At 43.4% G+C, this 24,547-nt stretch overlaps 2 long non-coding RNA genes across 2 annotated transcripts in view; both read right to left on the minus strand.

Annotated features, from left to right (window-relative positions):
* Window positions 1-24,547, minus strand: part of LOC116073106 — a 265,797-nt gene that overhangs the window by 100,340 nt on the left and 140,910 nt on the right. The window lies entirely within an intron of this gene.
* LOC116073108 lies at window positions 15,394-18,611 on the minus strand. The gene is made up of 3 exons (XR_004111673.1): window positions 18,488-18,611; window positions 16,828-16,913; window positions 15,394-15,637 (listed from the first exon to the last, which is right to left on the minus strand). It is a non-coding gene; the product is annotated as an uncharacterized LOC116073108 (long non-coding RNA).

Raw genomic sequence — 24,547 nt, forward strand, 5'->3', positions numbered from 1 at the left:
CTATGCAATAAATCAGTGGGACCTAGCGAGGTATATGTTTTTATTTGTATTATAAGTGGAGGGCCCAGTAATCCTATTTTGTTCTTCTTCCTAGCACAATTATTAATGGCTCTCATTTCCACTCCCAGAAAGCTCTTGTTTTGAAAAATAAATTATATGGTCATTCTAATCATTTAACTTTTGTCCCCTTATAAAAGCAAAAAGTTTAGAATAATTGGGCCAAGTGCCTCTGAGGCTGTGAGCTATTGAGAAGTGATTCTTCACCCCTGATCTTACAACCTTGGGGAAAATGAACCAACGCAAAGCTAGCCCTGATTTGTTGAACAAGACCAGAGAAGGGGTGGGTGCATTATGACACAGGTAGTGTGAGGACAGATGGGATTGCTGCATTGGGTGGACACAGCCACACTCCCTCAGCCTCTGTAAAAGACCTTATCCGTCATCAGAGACTGGACCTGCTTCCTGCAGTGTCCGCCTGGACCCCTGAAGCTTGCCTTCCATTAGCGTTAACAGCACCAACAAGTGACACATTTTCTTTTGGTAGACTTTACAAAGGCTCATGGGAAATTAAGTATCGAGTTAGTAAACAGCCTGAGTCTGTCCAGAAAGCAGACTTCGACAGCCTTCCTTAAGGCTGCTCTTTGCCTTCCTTCCTAGCACATATTTTTGATCTAAGATCTTGTCCATTTATATTAAAGAGAAGCTTTCCAAGATTCTCTAAATTAATTTCTTGCTTTTTTTTACTTAATATTGATACTCTGTGACCTTGATGAATTATTCTGATTTATCTTATTAATGGAAATTCATTTGTTTAAAATAACTTGTCCAAGCTGATTTCTTAGTTTTCACTACTGTTTTGATGAGACTGAAGAGAAAGGTAGAAAGGAAAAGGCACATGGACATATGGGGGAGGGGGATAGGGAGGGAGAGAGAGAGCTTATATATACAATGCTAGAAAAGGACCTTATCCTCTTATTCAGCAGGAGGAGATCTACATCTGCCCGGGATTGCGATATGGGTGCCACTAAGCCCTCAAATTTAAGTGTTCAATAATTTATGAGAACAACAGGAGGAGAAGGAAAGGTTTGTCATTTACTAGCAGGAGTCTTTTTAATAAAAGGGAAACATTTTGGATCCCAGTAGAATGATTCAGAGCAGGCAATACACTGGTTAGTTTTGTCAGTTTGGCTAAAGTAGATTCAGGAGGAGACAGACTCAGCTGAGGAGTCACCTTCCTCAGCTTTACCTGTGTCAAATCTGGAAGGACATTTTTCTTCAGTGATGATTGATTCTGAAGGACCCTGCTCACTCTGGGTGGTGCCGCTCCTGGGCAAATAGTTCTGGGTTGTATAGAAAAGGCTGAACAAGCCATGAAGAGTAAGGCGGTGGTGAGTGACACTCCTCCATGGCCTCAGCTTCAGTTCATGCCTTTGAGCTCCTGCCCTGACTTTCCTCAAAGACTGACTGTGATCAGGAAATGTAAGCAAATGAACTCTTCCACAAGTTGTTTTTAGTCATTTTATTTATCAAAACAATGGAAAGCACACTAGGACAGACAACAATATTTCTGGGGGTGGGGAGGTGGATTTCTTCAGCTCATAAATCGTCTGTCCTTTCTCAAGATATTCCATCTAATCAAGTAGAAGGAAGTCAACTCATACCGGAACCCTAGCCCCAGATATCTCAGGTCACTGGAACCCTAGCCCCAGATATCCCAGGTCATGAACTTCAGCTCATCACTCACATCCCAGGTCATTTATGATTCTCCTCCCAGGAAAATCATTTCACACTATACTGAGTTTGTTGAAAACCCTAACACAGTCATATTGTCCACCTCCCTTCCTCTCCCACAAGGAGTCTTGACGCACTGAAGAGTTTATCTCGGACTGGCTTCAATGGAAGCCCACAGATATGTTCCTATGTGTTTAAACCAATGTCACATCCATCGTAGCACAAGGATACTTCAGGAGAGTATAAGCAACCTGTCTTAGTTGGGCTTTTATGACTGTGAAGACACGCCCTGACCATGGCAACTCTTATAAAGAACAACATTTAATTGAGGTTCGCTTTTAGTTCAGAGGTTCAGTCCAATATAATCAAGTCAGGAGTCATGGCAGCATACAGACAAATCTAGTGTTGGAGAGGTAGCTCCAGAGAGTCCTACAACTGGATCCAGAGGCATCAGGAAGGGAATGCCTCAATGGCCCTGACTTGAGCATCTAAGACCTCAAAGCCCACCCCCAATGACAGTTCATCCAACAAGGCCACACCTCCTAGTAGTGCCATTCCCTGTGAGCCTACAAGGACTATTTTTATTCAAACCACCACACAACCCAAGGAAAACTCTTTAGTCAGATGACATGGCGAAGTGGTATCTCCCTCCCCAATCTAAGATCATTAACAGCACTGCTACTGTGACTTTCAAGGCCACCAACAACAAAACCACCCTGACATCAGCAGGTATGGGCATACCAAGAAGATGGGGTGCCCCTCTTCAGATGGTAGTCCCAGGTACCTCTCTCATCCTTACCTAGCTCTGGAACCAAACAGCCCTTTTACTGAAGAGAGTGGAGTTCCAAGACGTGTTGAAAGGCACTTCTAAGAACTCCTTAGTTACCACCCTTCTCAGCCTGGGATCCAAGGCTGGAATCATGGCTAGCAAGAGCTGGGCTACGATCACCACACTCTACTGCTTATGCACACAGATGGTTCTTCTATGCCACTGCTCTGTGGTCTAGAGAGGTTGCTTTAAAGCTGAGATATGAAGGTATCGTGTAGAATTAGAGGCCACCGCTTTTGTTGCTAATTCCGTTGAACTACTGAACAGATACTGACAACTTAAGACCATCAACTTAACCATATTTTTTTTAAATGTATGAGTTTAGTACTTTTAACTTTAAGCTCCACCTACACACACCTGCTAAAGCTGTGGATGATTGGAGGACACGTCGTGACAGTCTCGGGGATGAAAGGGACCTGGGAGACGCTTGAGGGCTCTGAGGTCCTCTTGAGGGCTTTGCAAAGTCTGCAGTGTTTCATCCATATGCCTCTCCTCTGTTTTAAGCATCAAAAAAGCAGAGGCAAAGCAAAGGGATGATTTAAATTTCCAGAAAGAAGCATAAATGTGTGGACCTTCAGACCAGACTGTCCCCACCTGGGCAAATGAGTGAAGCATGTATATTAACAGTGGAGAGATGAAAGCACTGTGGCTGTATTCACAGCTAGGAGGCCCATCAGTTTAACAGATACATCTAGAATGTGGACAGTGACCCTCTACTTCCCATGTTCTCATCATATGAACTTTCCCAGGGTGCACTGTTACTCAGCTTTGTCTAGTAACCCCACAGAGAACACTTGCAGAGCAAAGGAAGCATTCTACCCAAATCTAGCTTGGGGAACCAATCAGCTTACTGGGGTTACTTACCATAGCATACTTAGGCAAGAGGTTGCTTACAGGGGCCCCGGTGATGATACAAAACCAGTATTACTGGTGTCGCCTGCACAGTTGGCAGGCAGTTACGCCATAGGCCATCGCCCTTTGCACCAGCAGGGAATTGCCTCTGAGTTTCTTGCCAGTTTCCTTCCAAGCCTCCCTCCCTCCTCCTGCAACAAGGGCATGCTTCAGTCTGTTGTGATCAGCTACACAGTAGTCTTCCAAGGGGTTTGTCTCCACGATGTCTTGCTAAGCAATGATAGGTCGTTGGGAAGGCTGAGGGGGTGTTATTTAAACTTCCACCCCTTGGCCCTTCCTGCTCCACTGATCTACTGATGCTCACCTCCTTTGGAGTCTTCAGCATTTAGAGGTGATACCCACAGAGCCTTTGATATTCCATCTTTGCCTTCTCTGGTTATTAAAATGCAGTCACTAGGGTGTGGGACTTTGCTTTGCAGGATTTTGCTTTGAGCCTCAGTTATGATATAAGAGAAAAACACATTGAAGAAAGAGCAGGGTTTGCCCTTGGATCACTTTCCAGAATAGCGCTACATCCTCAGGCAGCCATTCTGTCACAGCACTAAGCAAGGACCATCCAACAGTGCACTACTGCGCTGGGCCATGAGGTTGGGTAGGTTGGGGACTATGAATGAGAATTCTGCACATAGTCTCAGGCATTTGAGCACTCGCTTTCTAGTTACTGGTGCTGTTTGGAAGCATGGGGCGGCAAGGGGACTATGGTGGTTTGAATAGTTATGGCCCCATAGACTCAAGTGTTTGAATGCTTGGCGCATAGGGAGTCTCACTATTAGGAAGGATGGTCGTGTGGGAGGAAGTGTGTCCCTGTGGCATCAGGCTTTAAGGGCTCCTGTGCTCAAGCTACACCCGGTGATGCACACAGCCTCCTTCTGCTGTCTGTGGATCAAGATGTAGAACTCTCAGCTCCTCCTCTAGCACCATGTCTGCCTACATGATGCTATCCTTCTTGCCATGATGATAATGGACTGAAACCTCTGACACTGTAAGCCAGCCCCAATTAAATGTTCCCCTTTGTAAGAGCTGCCTTGGTCCTAGTGTCCCTTCACAGCAGTGGAGCCCCTAACTGAGACAGTGGCCTTGCTAACAGAGATATGGAGATATGTCATTGGTTGGGGAAATGGATTTTGAAGTTGACATGTTCAAGTCATTTCCAGCTCACTCTTTCTGCTTCCTGTTTATTGTTCCAGATGTAAGCTCTCAGCTTCTACTCCAGCTTCCAGGCCTGCAGCCTACTGCCTCTGCTCTGCCATTGTGGACTCTAACCCTCTAGCAAACCCACATACACTCATTTTCAATAAGCTGCTTTGGTCATGGTGTTATATCACAGCAATAGAAGAGTAACGAATGCAGATCACAGAACTCATTTTTGAATTGCAATGTTTTCAACTTAAAATGTGTCTATTGAGACATAATCCTTTCATTATCAAGGATGCCTACGCATCCCGTAGAGAGATTATGATTTGCTGTTGCTGAGCAACTCAGTCTGCATCATCTTCTCTTACAGATGCTAATCCAGAGCTCTGAGCACAGGATCCTAGAATCTGAAAGGAGTCTTACCTCTCGTGACTTCTCTTTACCAACTCTTAACATCTGTCATTGAAGAATACCAAGAAAAATAAAACATTCAAAGTTTCCTTCTAGTGCCCAAAACCTTCTTCCTTCTGGACTTTTCCTTTCACATTATCACAATTTGAAAGAACATTTCATTTAGGGTGAAGGAATGAAGCAATAGTTAAATTCGATACTTGTCCATCCCGTTTGCTTATGGTCTATAATTGACTGTTCCACTGTCTCTGGATTATTAATTCCTTAAGATGAAGAATCATGAAGCTCACCCTTGTGCCATACACCTTCTTGGCAAAGAAGCTCCTATGCCACTGTGCCTACTGTGACATCCCACAGAAAGGTCTCTCAGGGCACCCTCTGTGGCTTAAATGCCACACAATCTGGTAGCAGAATGCCCAGCCCAAGGGAGATCATCAGGCCATCATTACAGCGAAGGTCTGCTCCATGCCAACCTGCTATCAGCCTCCTCCTCAAAATGGACCCAAACCAGAGAGGGTTCTGCAATGACTACAACCAAGGCAAACGAAGGGCTGCCTGCACAAAGACTAAAACTTAATGACCGGACTGGAGGGTCTCAGGAAAAGAAATCAAAAAGTCCTGCGTTGGTTTTCCTATGAAGTCTCCTGAGACTAGTTTAAGTAAATGTGCTTGAAAAAAATGCAAGTCATGATAGAGGAAGAGACCTTTCCTAAGTGAAAGTCCACATATAAACTCTTCCTAGTGTCCATCTAGAATTCAACACTCATCAAAGCACACTCAGGGGATGAAGGCGGAGTTACAGGCCAACAGAAGCCCAGGGATTAGTCAGCAGTAGCGGTCCATCATACTTCCAGACCAACAAAGGCTGCTCTTTGGTATAGACAAGACAAATTGATTCCATATGGAAGCTTGGAGACCAGGGAAAGAACAAAGAACATCAAAAAAGTTTTATACACATGCATGGCACACACACACACACACACACACACACACGGCAACTTAAATACAGATGTTTTGTAGAAACTAAGAATAAAAAGTAATAATCGCGTTTCTCGTGGTTTCAAATATGGAGACAATTACGATCTGCAACAAATTTTATTGAAGCTTAAATGGAATTGAAACTTTAACAGTGCAAGAAAGAGTTGACAGTTCCTAGTAACAGACTTCAACAAGTCAAGAGTACACATTATAGTCTCTAGAGGAAACAGAGAAATTATATGTAATCTATTTGAAAAAGAAATAATCAAATAGGACGACAGAACGAGAAAGTTACATACCATTTTTTCTCTGTGTGTATACTTGTGTGAATGTGTGTGTGTATGTGTGTGTGTGTGCATGTGTCTGTGTGCATGTGTGGGGGGGGCATGTGCTCATGTGCATTCACACATACAGGAAAGGATTTTGTTGAGGTTTCTATTGATCTCAGTTTTACTTCTGATAACAATATCAATAGACAAGAGTGTGATACCCATAAAGCCCTGAGATAAAGGAGGTGTGATTCAGTAATTACACACTCTGCCAAGTTGTTTTTCAAAGATGACTCAAACTGGGAATGATTCTGAAATATGCAAAAACTCAGGAAGTCCCACATCTATTAGCCCTTGAAGATCTATAGTGTAACATATATATATGTATGGAGAGAGAGAGAGAAAGAGAGAGAGAGAGAGAGAAACAGAGAGAGGTGACAAATCAAAATGGAGAAATGAAATTGAAATGCTAAGCTGAAATACTGATGATAGGTTTAAAAATAGAAACTGACAAGCACAGAAACCAATATTATAAAACAGAATTAAAATATCAGATATCTAAACATGTTAGAAACATTGGGGGCTGTAGAGAGTACGTTTGATTTTGTTTTTACCTTTTATTATACAGATTTCAAAGAATCTTTTGACAGTAATGTATTTCATGGTGTATACCTAACATCACATAACAAGATAGCCAATTCAAATGAATTTACATTGAGTTTTTAAAGCAGTTCTTTAAAACATATATCTAGATACATCATTAGTTACCTACTAGTAAATAACAGAAAGCTGTTAGCATTGAATGGAGAGAGGTTTGATTGGTGTTAATCAAACTCTAACGTTGCCTCTGGTTTTTGTTGTATTTCTAGAAAATAGAATTTGGCTCAATTTGTGTCTCTAGTTGATAAATGCTTTCTGAAGAGCAAATATCATTTTAAAAAATAATAATAAATGTTGACCTGAGTATATTGGCCCATATCTATAATCCCTTGACCTCAGGAGGGAGAGATAGGCAGCTCCCTATGAGTTTGAGACCAGATAGACTCGCATAGTTAGCCGAGGCCAGCCAGGGCTCTATGGTCAGATCCTCTTTCAATAATAATTTAAAGAGACATTTTATGAAGCAGACTAAAACAAGCAAAAGCCATTTGTGTAAGGAAGGCTAGCATAAAGCAGCATGGATGTAAGGCAGCATGTATAGGAGAAAACCAAGCCACAAGAGAACACAGGAGAGAGACGGGCAGCCACAGCTCACTATGGAACAAAAGTAGAGCTAGGGACGGGAAAGATGTGCTCTGCTGTTTTTGAAGCAGAAAAAAAATTGAAACAAACTATAAATACCAATTTGCTAAAAATGGCAAGGTGATCTGTCCCCTAGAGGAAGAGGAGCAGAAGTGATTCAAGGGCATGGGCTTAACACCCTGCAGGTAAATAGCCAGGAGGCAAAATACACTGTGCATTTTCACATATAGTGAATTCTAGGTCGGAGTCAGGAGCAGGACATGCGAGAGACAGGATGTGGCACAGTAAAAAAAAAAAAATCCTTGTATAAGAAGCTGCCATATCATTTCTCTTCCAAAACCATCCATCTTGGCTTTTGTCTCAGGCCTCTTGAATAATCTGTGTTGCTCTGTGGGGGTTTCAGTCACGTGGTTGCCTCAAATCCACACTGAAAAGCAGCACTTTTGTCCAACATCAGTGGGAGTGTAAACCAGTGTGAGGGCTCTGCAGAACTATGTGGCGATGTCTGAGGAAGTTGAAATACGCCCACACTTACACCCCAGAAATTCCATTCCAGCCCTTGTCCCCAAAAAACCTGAGTAGGCCTAAGTTCACAAAATCTTGTATAAGTGTACTCACGGTAGCTTTATTCATGATTACCAAAAACTAAAGAACAAAATCAAGTTTCACCAACCAGGGAACACTATACCTATTCACCGGAATGCTACTCAGCCATGAGTCATGGAGCCATGGTGCAGCACAGAGAACCCTCACAAGTATCCTTTGAGCAAAAGAAGCCGGACCCTAAAGAAAAGTGCACAGTATTTAATTTCGTGTATATGAAATTCTAGAATAGCACAGTGAGTCTATGGATATAAATGTCACAGCAGAGCTCATCTGGGAGATCACTCTTGACAGGAAAGGAACATGAAGGAATTGTAGTACAGTTTTCAGGTACTCAGGTATGACTACATGCAAAAGTGAGATTTATAACTGAACACTGCATTCTATTTGATCAGGTTATACACCATGAACATGGTGCTGGCTTAAAAGAAAAGCCACCCATGCTCCTGTCAAAAGAGCACAGTGCCTGCTTCTCTCTGCACCCCTGGAGCTGCCCAAGAAGCTGATCTACCCTACACTTAGGATTCTGTGCTCCTGGGTGGGTCTGGAGAGCTGTGTGGATCCAATCCATAGAAAGAAAAGGGCAGCCGACCTCATTTCATTCCTTGGGTGGAGTGGTATCTATACTGTTCCTTAAAACAGCGCAAATGTAAACGAGGTGTAAACTGCGTTCACATCTCATTTATGGAACAGATGAGCCGTGAAATGCATTTCACAGGCACAAGTGCTGCAGGGGTATGCTTAGCAAGCGAGTGCAGTCTCTCAGTGCGGTGTTGAACATTTGTTCCTCTTCCCTTGGGATCCAGGATTATTTCTGCGTATGACTGCTGGCCGGGTGGGAGGGAAGGGGGGCAGGGTATGAGCGTGGGAGGAAGAAGGGAGCTGCTTCTCCAGTCCTTAGGACTTCTTCCTTTTACTGCGTGATCAACTCCTGCACATCTGTCGAAGTCCAGCTTAGCTGTCACCTCCCTATATACCACTCTTGCTCCCTGATCCTGTCCCTTTCTCCTTTACCCAGACAGCAGCATTTGGCATTTTCTCTCTGTCTTGATTTATCATGGTGGCTCTGTAGGCTCCCTGTAGCCCAATGTTTGATCTCAGTAGTTGCTCAATTAATCTCATTGTCCAGTATGCGTGTGTGTATATTTGTGTGGTATATGTGTACCTGTGTGTGCAGTGCACACACCCATGTATATACATGTAGAAGCTAGAGAAGAATGCCAAGTGTTTTCCTGTATCCTATGTCATTTTTTAAGACAAGGTCTTTCACTGAACTGGAGGCTTGCTGTTTGGGCTAGTCAGGTTGGCCGCTGAGCTTCTGGAATCCTCCCATCACTATCCCACAACACTGGGGTTACAGTCATGTGCGGCTCTTCTAGGCTTTCACATGGGTGCTAAAGACATAATCTTAGATCCTCCTGTTTTCACAGCAAGTACATCAAGCCACTGAGTCATCTCTCCAGCTCCTCAGATGATGGCATGTAGAGATGCCTCCCTCTATAGAGGCTAACCCTTCTGTAAACAATCCCGCAAACACAAAAGCACCACATCCTTGAGTCAGAGACCATGGATGCATCAAGCTAGTGATGATCTGTAATTTTGATCCCTACTGGATAGTTATCATAGTGCTGGAAGGTGTTGTGCATGCCGACAGAGGAGGGAAATAGTTATCAATCTTACCCAATTGTAAATACTATAAACTGGTATAGCCATTGGCCTGGAAAGACACGCCCACTGGGGCAATTATGGCATGAATGCTGTGGGAATAACCAACCATTCTCCAGTTGGATTTATGTCCTGTTCAAGAAGATGAAATCTATACCTGGCACCATTGTCCTTCCAAGAACTTGTGGTGAGACAAGTCATAGGCCCCAGAGAAGAATTTACTACTGTTATTATGTTAAATAGAAGTAGTATAAAATTGACTCCTAATGACTTATCTTTATATTTATTATCTTTATTTCTCAATGCTCATCAGATAAGCTTTTATTTACAATAAACCCAGAGACCCACAACTGGCCAACGGGCAAAGAATAAAAGACTGTGGAATGTTTAGCTCTAAATAGGACATCTATATCCACCCCCACCCCCAAGCCTCAGGGATCATTTTAAACAGGGTAGGAACTCGGAAAGATACAGAGAGAATGGATGGATAAAAAGAAATGGTGTCTTCCGTCCACAGCAGAGCAGTTGCACATATAAACTGTAGCAACTGTGATGGCATCTACAAGCCCTGTGAAAACTCAGGCCAGACCAAAGGCCCGTCTGGAGAAGAAAAGTAGGCATGAAGTCTCAACCAGGACGGAGGAGCCCTTGGCAACTGACAGCTGCACTGAGGTCTTCTTTAAGAGATTTGTCCCTGATCCTATGGGACCTCACCCCTAGGCAAAACCCTACAACTAACAACTGTTGACAGAGGGAGAATTAGTCTTCCTCCGGGAGGAATCCGCCAATTGGCTTCCCAGTACCAGAGGCCATCTCTGATAACATATACGTATAAACAATACTAAATACACTCAGCAGGCTGTGTTTATATATTTGTCTGTGTGTGTGTGTGTGTGTGTGTGTGTGTGTGTGTGTGTGTGTGAAGAAGAATTAAAGAAAAAGGTCATGAATTTAAGAGGGAGTGATGAGTGGGAACCCGGGAGGGATTGGAGGTAGATGAGGAAGGAGGAAATTTTATTATTGTAATTTAATTGAAGAAATAAGATTAAAAATGCAAAAGAAAAGTGTTGTCTCTAGTAGGTCAACTACAATCCAGTAGAAGGCCACACATCCAAGAATATATGAGCAGCATGAATTGGACCTAGTACATGTACTACAAAGAAGACGTAAAGTTGAGTTAGGGAAAAGAGGATGGATCTGGAAGGAGTGGGTTGGGGCATGAATATGATCAAAAAACATTGCACGAAATTCTCAAAGAACTAACAAAAAAGAAATGGAAAGTTTCCAAAGCTATTAAGAGTCCTATCATCACATGTATCTTCATGTGATGGGCTTACAGTCTCGGGGTACTGCCTGATCATGGTTGGATGAGTCTTGATGTCTAGCAACTCACATGTGTTTTAAAGTAACCCCACAGCAAGGGCTGAGGCCAAGCTAAAACACAACCAACCCAGTGTGCCAGAGATGGCCTCTTTAGAAAATCCCCATGGCTGAGGTGGTAGCATTGTGGGGAATGAATATGTCCCTGACATTCAGAAGATCCAAGATTGAGACTTGTCACACACTTAATCTTGAAACACCTCTTCATATCCTGAGGCCTTCCCCTCCCTCTGCACTGAACAGGATCCACGGCAGAACGCAGTTCAGGTTCGTCCTGTTACTCAGTACTTGCCTCACTAGGATGTATTTCACAGAGACACCCAATTCAGATGCACACACAAAAAAATTCCATCCCCAAACAGCTTCTAAAAGCAGAGTTGAAACCAATGTGTTGCTTATCTGGGTAGGCATAGATAAACAATATCTGCATACAAAATAGACCCGCATATCCTAATAAGATAGATCTTAAGAACAGAAGGTTGGGAAACAAAAGATGCAGCTTGGAATTTGTAGTACAACAGCACTTAGGTAAATAGGCATTCAACGTAGAGGAGAATGTGAAAGAGTAGGCAAGGAAAATATGAAATCAAGAATAGGCAGGGTACCTCCGTTAGTAGAATGCATGCCTAGCACAAATGTAGCCCTGGATTTGATCCCCAGCAGTGCCTATACCAAGCATGATGGCTCAGGTGTCACTAGGGAGGTGGAAGCAGGAGAGTTAGGAACTCATGGTCCTCTTCACAGTAAGTGGGAGGCCAGCCTGGGCTACCTTTCATATAAAGTACTAAATATAAAAACACCTTATAAAACTTATAAACAAACTAAACTATATATAAATTAATGACTAACTACAGACATTAAGTATGGGATCAGCAAAAAGGCTGAGAAAGAAAGACATTTCTAGGTAGACAAGCTTTCATTTCAAGTGAAAGCCAAAACTCAAGACTCTCCGTATCTTTAAATACAGGTTCACATTTTAACTAGGTCACCAAGTATCTATACCAAGTGGCTAAGCCCACATGGTACTCAGAGAGCACACACTGTGCATTGTAAATGCTAGATTGTCACAGATTTTTGCTCAGTATTGACAGTCAAGGCAGCTTTTATCGGTGATACAGTGTTAATTGGGACCATGCTAACATTTAATTAATCTCAAGTACAATAGATCATTTGTCAACAAAGGGGGGTAAAAATATTAATTGAAACATATGTGAATGGTTATTTGCTGGGTGTCGGAAATATCCCACAATTAAAGTTAATCACAGTATGATTAATTGATTCTAATTGATTCAAGATGGGTTCCTGGGGGCATAACATAAGTCTGTCGATAAAACTTACAATTAAGCCTTATTACAAAAAAAGCAAAGTTGTTACAGGAAGTAGTGTTTGGGAAGAGCTTCATTGCACTGTTTCCTCCCAGTACAAAGAGGGAGGCTGGTGGTCAACGCAGGATAGCAAAGGCTCGGAGGCTGATGTTCAGTGAGGATAGAAGACAGAAGGCCATAGTTGGGGAAGTCGTGGTTAAGTACGAAAATGAACTTGAACCAGAGAGGCAGAGATGGATCTGTGCAAGCTATGAGGATGAGAAGGTGAAAAGGAAGTCGAGACAAACACAGACAATGAGGAAAGACAGTGCCTCATAGGGTGTCCAAAATGCATGGGATGGGCTAAGAGTTTCCCTATATGTAGAGATCCATTGGAATCCATTGTTAGTTAACATTGCTGGTGGGATTTTCAAAGCCTCTTGGGCCCTATGGCTCCCATGAGTGCTGATTAGAAATGAAAATTCTCATGCAAGCCGTCCAGGAAGGGGTGTGTGTGTGTGTGTGTGTGTGTGTGTGTGTGTGTGTGTGTGTGTGTAGGACAGAGGTCAATACAGAGACAGTATAGGACAATAGAGGAATAGGATCTCACACTGAATTTAGTACTCACTGATGGTTTACCAGCTAACTAGTTCTAAGGAGCTTCTCTCCATACCATGTAGGCATAGATTTTTGCAGCCTATTTTTAATAAATGTTCAACCTTTCCTCTAGCCCACCACCCGCCAGAGGTTGTGGAAGAGAAAAGTTATTATGAAATGGTGGGCAGTGGGGGTAGGAGCTAGAAAGAGTAAGTCTCTGCAGACAGGCAGGCCAAAATGCTCTTCTGCTAAACATCTCCCTGTTGGTTAAGAGTGGCTCTAGGGAGACAGATCACTAATTCCTCCACCACTCTACTTGTGCCTGAGCAATGCTAAAGGATGCCCTTGTCTTCATTGAAATATCTAAAGCATTAAATAATATTAAATTATTTAAATTAGATCAAAGAGTTATAAACGTGATGTGTCATACCAGAGGCATACATGAACGTGAATCAAGACCTTTGGAGAGGATGTGGCTTAGTGGATGACAAGCATTAGCTGCACTCAGGAATCTCAATGTCCTTTGTAAAGTGTCTTGGACTAGAGCCATCCAGTAATTATACTGTAGGCACTGCTGAGCCTTGAGAATGCCTTTTCTTCCTCTCAGTTCTACCCATGGCCCCTACAGAGGACACAACTCTAAAATGGATTGAAAATAAGTGGCCATGATTCTCAGGCCAAGATACATGAGTCCTCTTGCAAGACTGGTCAATGTCCAAGAAAGTACTCTGTGGTCCAGCCAGTGGCCAGTGGAAGTAAAGGTGGAGAGGGTAGAACCAGAAATAGAGGATAACTGAATTCTGCTAAGAAAATACCCTGGGCACTACAAGTATTATGATGACCCAAGGTAAGAGCTACTTTGAATAGGGCAAATATTTGATTCTAGAATTATGATCTACTTCCCACAGGTCCCCCTGCTAAAGTAGGGTGCCTGGGACAGACTTCAGAGAAGTGCTATCACAGAGGTCAGCCTAAATGAGAATTCTTGGCCAGCACAAGATCTCCCCAAATGACAGGCAACTTCTAGTGGAAGGGCTTTGTCTTAGCTTCATATACTGTTGCTGTGATCAAACAACATGACAAAAACCATGGGGGAGGAGGATAAAAAGATGTTTTAGCTGGTGATTATAAGTTACAGTCCACCAGACTGGGGGCCGTATGAACTTGAAGCAGCTAGTCACATCAGATCCACAGTCAGAAGCAGAGGGTAATAAATCAACACATGCATGCCATTGTTCAGCTCACTCTACTCCCACAGTCTTGGATCCCTTTTCCAGAGAATAGTGCCACCCACAGTAGGTGAGTCCCCCACCTCAATTAACATAATAAAGATGACCCTCTACAAACTTGACCACAGGCCAACCTGAAGTAGACAACCTGCTGAGACTGGTAAGTTGACAATTAAAATTAACCATCACAGCACCCATAGATGGCAGACTCAAAGGCCATGACCTCCAGAACAGGTTGTATGTACCTTAAAAGCTGTTGTTCTCCATCTACTGTCATCCTTGGCCAGCAACAAACAGTATCCCAGATTTACTTAATGAGCCAGACTTCAAGTGTGGAAACCATAGCTACAAAGACTCCACTCAAATACAAGTAGGGTATGATACACGATACGCAGGGGCTTCTAGAAGCAATAGGACGATTCATTGGACAAGTACTTTGATTAGTTCTGAAGTGCATACATCTAATGAGACATTAGAGATGACATCTCAAATAAAAGTCTCTTCCTAAGAGTAGTCACCATTTTCAACTTGCTTTTCATAGCTGAACCAAAATCACTTACTTATAAAGAAGTCTATATTAATAATGGGGGGTTGGGAGGAAGGACTGAGTCATAATTCCTACCTTGGTATATTGGTTAGTCTTCTGTCACTGTGATAAAATACCATGGCCAAAAGAGACTCAAAGAAGAAAGAGCCACAGAGTCAGAGTATATCATAGCAGGAAAGACATGGGACAGCAAAAGCAGAGAGATGGCTGATCACATTTTCTCCACATGCAGGAAGCAGAGACAGAAGGAAGGGGGCGGGGGCAAGGCTATAAACCTTTGAAATCTACAGCCAATGAGGTACTGCCTCCCTCAAGGCCACACCTCCTAGAGGTTCACTAACCTCCCCCAACAGCGCCACCAACTAGTGACTCAGTATCCAAATACATGCGTCTATAGTGGACATTCCTCACTCAAACCACCGCAGCTGGTTTTACTACTCAACAGTTTTACTCTTTTATATCGCGTTCCAATTTTCACCGTATAGACAAACCCACGTTCCTCCAATGTAGGGACCAACCACAGAATAACACAGATTGCTCAACCTGAGCCACTTACCGGCGTTTGGCCAAAGACATTGACCAAGAGAAGTTGCTTAGGACGAAGAGTAAGGCCATGTCCGTGTTTAGCACCGCAAATTACCTCTACACGCGTCCACCACTTCTCACTTTGTTCCTGCAGTAGTCCAGACCCTATTCTGAGAAGTGAGATTAGCTGAGCAAAACCAAAATATTCCTGAGCCCCAGAGCAGCAGAGTGAGGTAAATTTGTGGACTGGAAATCTAATCACTCCACTCCAGTTCCTGCACCTGTAAAATAAAGATAATGATATCTACCTTGCATTGTTGCAAGGAAAGTTAGTTTGGTTTTCAGGGCTCAGCTCGAGCAGTTTAATCTGTGCTGATGCGCCTGACAGTGGCAGTGGTGCTGGCCCCATTACTTCCAATTCTGTGGGGAGATTTGAGATATTATTTTTTCTGGCTGCACAGCTTCTAGATACCCTCCTCCACCCGAGTCTTCAGCCCTGGCAGAGATTTTGCACACTAACTAATATCCCCTAATAAATTGCCCTTCTGCTCAAACTAGTTTTGATTGTGTGCTACTAAAAACATTAACTGATAAGGAATCTCCTTAATAAATGGTAACTATAGTTACTAATCCATGAGCTTTTTGTCCCTTTATTAGGAAAGGCATATCTGGGAGCCAGGAAAACTCAGAGTCGAAAGAAGCTGACCTAAGAATAAAATCTGTCCCCAACCCTGGCTGAGACAGACATGGAGGCCAGCTCCCAAGTCTGATGGATAGGTAGGATGAGGAGGCCCTTCTCGTTTCCCAGAGACCAGGGGAAATAAAGAAGCAGTCTGCCTTCCACACAGAGGTAAAATAATGATTTCTCTGAAGGAGCTTTCATGCGCCACACTGATTAAAAGTACTAAGATGCTGCTGCTTCGACTCTGGATTTAATTTCAGACACTTAAATGTATTATGGCTTTTCAATTGAGTTCTGTGTGTTCAGTGGAGCAGGAAGCTGGGAAGCTCAGATTCTCCTTGTCATTTGGGAGACATTGAGCGGGAGCCATGTCCACATCCCTGACCTTCAGAGAGCAGATGCAGAGCTCCATTCTCTCACTGGCCCAAAGCCTTGGGTTTGGTTATCCCTCAGGACTCCGGGTGGGCTCCTCTCTGAACACCTATCTGAGAGGAGGGAACTCCTGCCTTTCCACAAACACACTAGCTGCAGTTAAATAGTTTGGCCATGCACCTGATCTCCTTTCTTCCTTCCACTCTCACCAGTATAATACACCTTCTCTTATTAAGCGCTTTGCCACTTATACCATGTGGCACTTTGAAGTCAACCTTCCTCATCCCTGGTTTTCTCCTCTTTAAAATGGAGGTTCTGGGGAGAAAGCTCAATTGATAAAATGTTTGTTATACAAACATGAAGACCTGAGTTTGATCTCTAGGACCCACATAAAAAGCCAGAAGCAACACCACACACCTGAAATCCCAGCACTAAGAAGCAGAGACAGGGAAATCCCTGGCTACCCAGCAAGCCTGGCATAGTCAAGTTCTGGTTCAAGGAACCTGTTACAATAGACGGGGTGGAAAAGTGATTACAGTGGACACTCCAACCACTGGCCAACACACACACACATACACAAACACGTGTGCATGTGCACACTCCCATGCAGGAACATCCCCAGGGCAAACACATATACAAAAAAACACAACACACATAAAAGAAATAAACAATAAATATATAAATAGGAATGGTTTTTGTCTCACAAACTGTACCTTAAGAATGCTAAATATGAGCACTGAAAGGTTTAGATAAAGTAAAATAGATACCTATAATCTAACTTTAAAGATAATAATTACAATTAATCATGCCATGGGGAGTTGGGGACCCTGCATTGTGATGATGTGGCTCTGATGCCCTGGTCCTGATGATGTGGCTGTGGTGGCCTGGTCCTGATGATGTGGCTATGGTACTCTGATCCTGATGATGTGGGTGTGTCCTGATGATGTGGCTGTGTTGCCCTGGCACTGATGATGTGGCTCTGATGCCCTGGCCCTGATGATGTGGGTGTGATGCCCTGGCCCTGATGATGTGGCTGTGGTGCCCTGGTCCTGATGATGTGGCTGTGTCCTGATGATGTAGCTGTGTCCTGATAATGTGGCTGTGATGTCCTGGTCCTGATAATGTGGCTGTGATGTCCTGGTCCTGATAATGTGGCTGTGTGGCACTGATCCTGATGATGTGGCTGTGATACCCTGGTCCTGATGATGTGGCTGCTATGGCCTGGTCCTGATGATGTGGGTGTGGTGCCCTGGTCCTGATGATGTGGGTGTGATGCCCTGATGATGTGGCTGTGTCCTGATGATGTGGGTGTGGTGCTCTGGGCCTGATGATATGTCCTGGTCCTGATGATGAAGCTAGGATGTCCTGTTCCTAGTGCTTAGATTACATATCCTCCCAAAGAAACAATCATTGTGTTGATACAGCTCACAATCACAGGCAGATTCTGCCAAGATGGGAAGGCCCCTTACCTTGGCCCAGACCCAGAGAATGATTCCCATTTGAAAGCCTGACTTAAATCTTCTCTCAGTCACCCTTTCACTCACCCTTCTCATTAGTACTGTGAGCACCATCCTTCTTATACCCTCTCTTTGACCCACCTCCTGAAGGTCAACAAGCACACTGGATGCAGGTGTGAAGTGGCCCTAATGAACTTCTAAGACTAGAGCTCATTGGGTGGCTAGTGTGGATGGAGTTGACTAAAATTTAAACTGGTTTTGCCCAACCATAGTTTTTTTTTTTTTTACTTCCCTTTCTTATAGGATTCACTTTAGGAAAAACTTGATAATATAAACCCCTTCTTAGTCCCTTCGGAAAGTACATCTTTCTTGGGTACTAGCTTGCCAATATTATAAATTGTAAATATCTTTTTCAAGGAGATGTGAGCTATCCCTTTAAATGTGATCACTATACCACTAATGCCACTATCCCCTAGACTCTGTGGGACACTAAGAGACTGAATTTCCTAAGCAGTAAGTACCATCAGCTGATGGGTCAGTAACATTTTAACTTCCCCAACAATGTCCTCCACCACTCTCACACTGGATCACCCTAGGCTTCAATCTCCCTCCCCTTTCACCTGAGCAGAGCCCATGGCGTGCCTCTTTCCCACTGAAATGGTCTTGAAGGAAGGATCTCTTGCCTCTCAAGCTTTATGTTCTGTGTTCTTCAATTGGTGAGGTCATTTGATAGAATAACCTAGAAGCTTCTGTGACACTCCATAAAGACAAAAGGAAAACAGATGCACAGAGTTAGAGAGTATGGTTTGGATGTGGGGGTGGGGGTTAAAGTGTTTGTCTGCTGTCGTTCGGACAAAACACTTGACTGAATGCAACTGAAAAGGAAAACAGGCTTGCTCTGCCTCATGGTTTCAGTCCATGATCACCTGGCCCTATTGCTTTGGGCTTGAAGCCAAACAGAACACCATGGTTAGGAGCCAGTGGTGGAGAAAACCTTCTCATCTTGTAGTATCTAAGAGCAAAAGGAGCGACAAAGCAAAGGACCAGTATCCAGTACCCCAACCCCTTCCCACTAGGACACACCTACTAAAGTAGCGGTTCTCAGCTTGTTGGTTGTGCCCCCTTTAGTGGTTGCCTAAGACCATCAGAAATCACAGATGTTTACAATCCAATTTATATCAGTAGCAAAAGTTACAGTTGTAAAGTAGCAATGAAAACAATCTTATGGTTGAGGGGGATCACTATAACATTTGCAAATATATTAAAAAGTCACAACATTAGGAATATGTAGACTTAGATTTTTCAAACCATACTTTTAATAAGGATTCTTAAATACTTTAATGTCCCTTCTAGCTCACCACCTACCAAAAGTAGTGGAAAGGAAAGGTTAATAGAGCAAAGGAGGGTGTGGTCCTGTATAGAAATAGTTCTTTGGAGCAAGTCCAATCTGCATTGTCAGGATATCAGCAGTTCAGTTCACATGAATCAGTAGCGACAGCTTGATCCACTCACAAACACCATTCCCAAATCAGCAATGGCAGGTTGATGCAGAAGAAATCACAAGGCTCTGCCAATCTGCCCAAGTCCACCAAAATGGCAAGAAGCTGCCAAAACACCACCAGAAGTTTTTTGGTGCATTTCTATGAAGTCATGACAAATGATGACCAGCAAAGAATGGCAAGGTGTACCAATGCCATCCAGCATCGTCCACTGTCCCTTGGGTTATAATTATACTCTTTTTGGGTATCTCATGTTCTCTAAAACATCTGCTCTAGAAAAACATCACATGATCTTTTTCCAGGCTACCTTCAGAGAAGCACCATGTGTCTGTTCTTAGCAAAATATCCTCTCATAAGAGGATAGTTTTCAGAAAAAGATCACATGACCCAATTGAGTCTCTGAAGAAACTAAAAATTTCCCCTTCAGAAATGTTGATAGCCACTGTCCTAAATGGTCCATCACTTCCCAGGAGTGTCACTGGTTAGAGATAAAGCCTTTAACATGTGGGTCTTTCAGGGACAACTAATTCTTGATTGTGATATCTAATCTTGGTTGTCAACCCAAGATACCTCAGAAGAGAGGAGTGTACTAAGGAGCTGCCTCCATCAGATTGATCTGTGAGCATGTCTGTAGAGCATTTTCTTGATTGGAATTAGTGTAGCTGGGCCCAACCCAATGTACGAAGTTCCATCTCTGGACAGAAGGGCCTGGGATCTATGAGAAAGGTCACTGAGCAGGCTAGTGGGAGCAAGCAGTTGTTTCTCCATTGTCTCCGCTTCAGTTCCTGCCTCCAGGTTCCTGCCTTGCTTCCCTTAGTGATGGACTGTGACAGGGACATGTAATCCAAACAAATTCTTTCCTGACCCCTGAGTTGCTTAGGGCCATGGTGTTTATTACAGCAACAGAGAAGCAAAGCAGGAGAGAAACTGCAATAGAAGTAAAAGAAAGTTTGTAATTTGAATGTTTATTTGCATCAGTGTCTTATAAACAATGATCCTACTACATTATACCCATAACTAGGATTCTTGGATTTCTCCTGGGAGAATAAGAATTAGTAAATCAACTTTAGAAATGTTCAGTAGTGTCTACTGAAGCTGGATGTCTGCCAGTCCTGGCAATGCCAATTCCTCTCACAAGCACCAAAACAGCCGAAAGGGAGTTGTGTGAACCAAAATGTGTGTAAAGGGGTGCTAATCTCAGCAAAATTTGTCATCAGCTCCAGTTGAAAATAATCCAAATTCCCATCATGAGGAGAATGAATAAAATGAGATATGTGCATTGTGGAGAGGGAGATGGAGAGGGAGAGAGAGAAGGAGTGGGGGATGGAGAAGGAGAGGGAGAGGGGAGGGAGAGAGAGAGAGAGAAAGAGAGGGGGGAAGAGAGAGCCATAAAATGAACACACTGGAAGGATATGTACCAACATGAGGAAGCTTTATAAACACTTTGGCGAGCAAAGCAATTGAGATGAATAGTGAATGCATTGAACAACTCCACATAGACAACATTTTGAGACAGTCACAATCCACAGCTTTTGAGGTCAGAACAACAGTTACTCCACTAACACAGGAATAATGGAGGAACTCTAGGAAATTTGGGAGGGCTGGTCATATTCTGTGATTGATCGGCTGGTCAGCCCATCTCTTTGTTCTGGGAGGATTGTCTCTGCTAAAGGTACCTGAACTGTGCCTTCTGCGTATGTCCTACTCTTAAGACAGCATTGACATGAAACTGAACAGAAGAGACTCCTATGAGTGGATGTAAGTTGCCCAGGAGGGAAATAGTTGTATACACTCACCCAGGGCTGTAAAATAGCTTATACAACAATTCCTTAAAAACCAAAGCCTAGGGGCTGTGGTTATGGCTTATTGGGCAGAGAACTTGCCTAGTACTCATGAATCCCTGAGTTCAATCCCCAACACTGCATACACTGAACATGCACCCTGTAATCCTAGTTCCCAGTGTTCAGGAGATAGAGACAGATGGACCACGTGTGCGCTTTAGATAAAGGACAAGCTTAGCTACATCCTCATGTACATAAGACCTTGTCTCAGAAAGAAAAGGAGCCACAGGTTGTAAGGAAAGTTGTTTGCATGGTGAATTTCCTCAGAGTAACAGAGAGCAGAGAGAACGGATATGCCGGGGAGCCACAGCAACAATGGCTGACACTGACTGCATATTAGACTGGCAAGGAGATGAAAGATGCAATGGCTTGCAGATCCTAAAACTTGTACTTTCCAACTCATAGAAAAGATAATACAAGCAAGAATGTTGAGATGTGTGCTGGAGAGATGGCTAAGAGCACTGACCTCTTCCACGGACCCTGAATTTATGGTGGCTCACAACCATCTGTAATGAGATCCCATGCCCTCTTCTGGTGTGTCTGAAGATAGCAACAGTGTACTCACATACAATAAATAAAATGTTGTGATGCCATAACCCCCTCAAGGGTCTAGATCTTTCCAGCTGCTTTACGTGAGTTAAGTTAGAACTGCATTCTGACAGCAATCCAAGCTTCGCATGAGATGCACGTGTAGGGGCAGAGTGAGAATTTCAGACTTCTTAGACCGAAAATCAAGCCCTCTGTGGACCCCTCCCCAGGCTTTGCTCCCCTTTCAGTCCTGAGATAGCCACACCAGTCTAAGATGGTCAAAACTTCACAGTCCTCCTTTGCCCTTGGATATCCAAATCCCTCCTCCTGGTTCTGACATAAAGCTCTGGGAGGCCCTGGCTTGCATGAAATTAGAGGGGAACCAGCATGCTCCATTACTATCAGGCTGGGATGACACTGTTGTCACCATAGTAAAGAGGAACCCAGCTGTGAAGTCGTCATAAAGGACTCAGACTTGCCTGGTTGCTGCAGGCTCCTGGAAGCTGTCTCTTTCCTCGGCAGGCAGAGGTCAAGATAGGGAGCAACAGCTAAGTCTTCACAAGCCCTGGTGACTTTGAGCTGGCAGAGATAGAGTTCACTCTCCAAAGCATGAGGGGAGATTTCACAGAGGAAATACATGAGGTGTTCAGTATTCAGATCAACAACAAAACAAAGAAATAGGGGGATGTAAGAATAGCTTGTTTAGTAATGTGCCTACTGTGCAAACATGAGAACCAGAGTTCGATCCCCAGGACCCACATAACAAAGCTAAGCATAGTGGTACATGCTTGTAATCCAAACCTTACGGAGGCTAAAACAGGAGGGCCCTAGGGGCTTGCTGACCTAGGCCAATCTGTGAGTGCTAATTAAAGAGGGAGATCCTGCATCAAGAAACAAGATGCTATCTACTGATAGGGCAGTTGATCTCTAGCCTTAACATCCACAAGCACCTGAACTGTACATCCACATCAATACCCATTCAACCACACACACAAAAGACAAAAGGCTTCTTTTCAGTGTGTGGAGGCTTCCTGGCCATCCTTGAACCCATAGGTGCAGAAAGATGCATCTCTTGACCTATGTCAGTCCGGCTTCAGGAACAAGAGACCCTAGACTAAGGGTTCTCATAGGATGGTCTCCTGACATGCAATATCAACAGTACATGGCACTGGTTATAAATTCACATTTCTGCATCCACACTCCCAGACCTTCAGAATGCTGACTACAGCAAAAAAGATGGTGTTTTAGCAAGCTCTCGTTGAACTGATACAAGTTTGAGGTCACATGACCACACCTGCATGTCCTGGAGTACCTAAGATGTAGTTTCTGTGCTTTCTCTTTTAGTGAGTTTGTTCTGAAGAGTGGACCTTTTAGAGACAAAATGGAAAGACTGAGAGAATGGATCTCTGGCAGTGCCCCACCCCCCATATCTCTCTGGCTGGCTTCAAAATTCTCTAGACTCATAGACAAGGCAGAGCTAACAGGAGATTGCCTGCTACTCAGCCCATGAGCTGATAACACTGCTCCAGGGAGGTGAGTCAACACCAGAGCAATTGTGTAGGAGAAAAAAAAAATACCAAGCCATCATGATATCCAACAGGGAGCTGTGGCCACCATTTCTGTGCACAACCCTTGGTCCTTCCAAACTTGGCATGTGGCATATGGGTGTTCACTGTCATGGACAGAGGAGAGCATCCCTGATCAGCAGACATGAGGCTACAGGCTTCTGGCACTCTCCACCCCTGTTGTTGCTGTCATTTCTACCTTCCTGCCCTCTAGAACCATAACATAAAGCTAGCCTATTTAAAACAAACCTGCCACAGTCCCCTCCAGAGAGATTTGCTCTGATTTTGTCCCAGACTGAAAACTGCATACAGTCAAGGTGTAAAAGCTTATGTTGGGAGAAATTGAACATTATCTCCAACTAATGTTTTTTTTACCATACTTAAATTTCCAGAGGCGTTTACAAAATTTAAACATCAATGGCATCTGAGTCCTTTATTTATGAAGCCAGAAATAGGCATCGATCCTGGGATAATGTTATTATTTTTCTTATAGCTCTTGTCAGTGTGTATTTCACTGTCACTGGGTGGGAAGAGTTGAGGGTGGTATGGGAATAGAGTGTTTATTGGTGTGTGCTTTCTTGATATTAAAAACAAAGCATGGGCTTCTGTCTTAAGGTCTTCGAAAAATTAGATATGCACATGAGAGATTAAAATTTAGCTCTAATTTGTGTTTTTAAAACTAGTTCTTCAGAACTGGAGACATAGCTCATTGACATGTTCATAGTATACCTGAAGCTCGGAGTCCAGAGCTCAGCATCACGTAAACTAGTTGTGGTGACATTTGTCTATAATCCCAGGACACCAGAAGTGGAGGCAAAGGGATCAGACTTTAAAGGTCACTCCTGGTTACATCATAAGTTTGATGGTAGCTTGTAAAACATGAGACCATGTTTCATTTCATTCCATAACTATCAAAATAAAAATGATGATGATGGTGGTGGTGATGATAATCCTAGGATTTCTTAATATAGCACAATAGTCACCACCAATTTTATTGACACCTAAAACTGTAGTTAGCCATCTTGAAGTTGTATTAAGTGGCAGTTGGGCCACTGAGCACAGAGGAGGAAGGTGGAGTATTGAGGAATCTCTATAAAGTTGGGTAAATGAAGATAGTGGCTCCGGTAAGAAAAATAGCATTGGAGGCTGGAGAGACAGCTCACAAGTGTGAGGACATGAGTTTAGAGTTCAGACACAGAAGCTAGACATAGCAGTATAAGTACTGGCAATCTCACTGCTCCTCCAGG

This window comes from Mastomys coucha, unplaced genomic scaffold, assembly GCF_008632895.1.
Source record: "Mastomys coucha isolate ucsf_1 unplaced genomic scaffold, UCSF_Mcou_1 pScaffold23, whole genome shotgun sequence".
Classification (NCBI taxonomy): Eukaryota; Metazoa; Chordata; class Mammalia; order Rodentia; family Muridae; genus Mastomys; species Mastomys coucha.